Source organism: Microtus ochrogaster, chromosome 1 (genome assembly GCF_000317375.1).
Source record: "Microtus ochrogaster isolate Prairie Vole_2 chromosome 1, MicOch1.0, whole genome shotgun sequence".
NCBI classification, from domain to species: Eukaryota; Metazoa; Chordata; class Mammalia; order Rodentia; family Cricetidae; genus Microtus; species Microtus ochrogaster.
This window is the reverse complement of record NC_022009.1, coordinates 106,693,354-106,694,037: the sequence shown is the minus strand read 5'-3', so window position 1 is coordinate 106,694,037 and position 684 is coordinate 106,693,354.

Below are 684 nucleotides of genomic sequence, written 5' to 3'. Positions count from 1 at the left end.
TAATAAATAAATAAATATTAAAAAAAAGAAATTGTCATATTAACAAACCCACAAACTCATAAAACCATGAGTTAGCAGTGCGTGTCGCTGGGCTAACGTTAGCCTGCCTGCCAAGCTTTGCGACAGCTCTATGAGGCTTGCTCGTCCCCACCAATATTGAGCCATTAGCATGTGCCCCTCCAAGCAACCTTTCTTCCACCTCTTGGGCCATTACTCTTAGCTCAATCACAAGATAAAAGCAACTGGGCAGAGTCCTACATGCCTGTAATTCTAATGCCTGGGAGTTGGATTTCAGTGAGTTCCAGGCCAGCTTGGTCTACATAACAGGATCTAGAAGTTTGTAGCTGTGCTATCTCCCCAGCCCCTTTCATGTTTTACTTTAATACTGTCTGAACATTTTATTATTATCTTATGTGTCTGGATGTCTCACTTGCGTGTTTATCTGTGCAGGGTGTTTGAACATTGTGAAGCGCAGAAGAGTGCATCGGATCAAAGTATTACATTGGGGGGGTTGCTCAGTTGGTAAAGTGCCTTCCATGTAAGCAGGACTACCCTAGACTGAATCCCCAGCACCCACATGAAAAGTTGGGCATTGCATCATATGGTTGTCACCCTAGCCTTTGGTTGGGGGAGGCAAAGATAGGTTGCTCCCCTAAAGGTTGTTGTCCAACCAGCCCAGCTAAA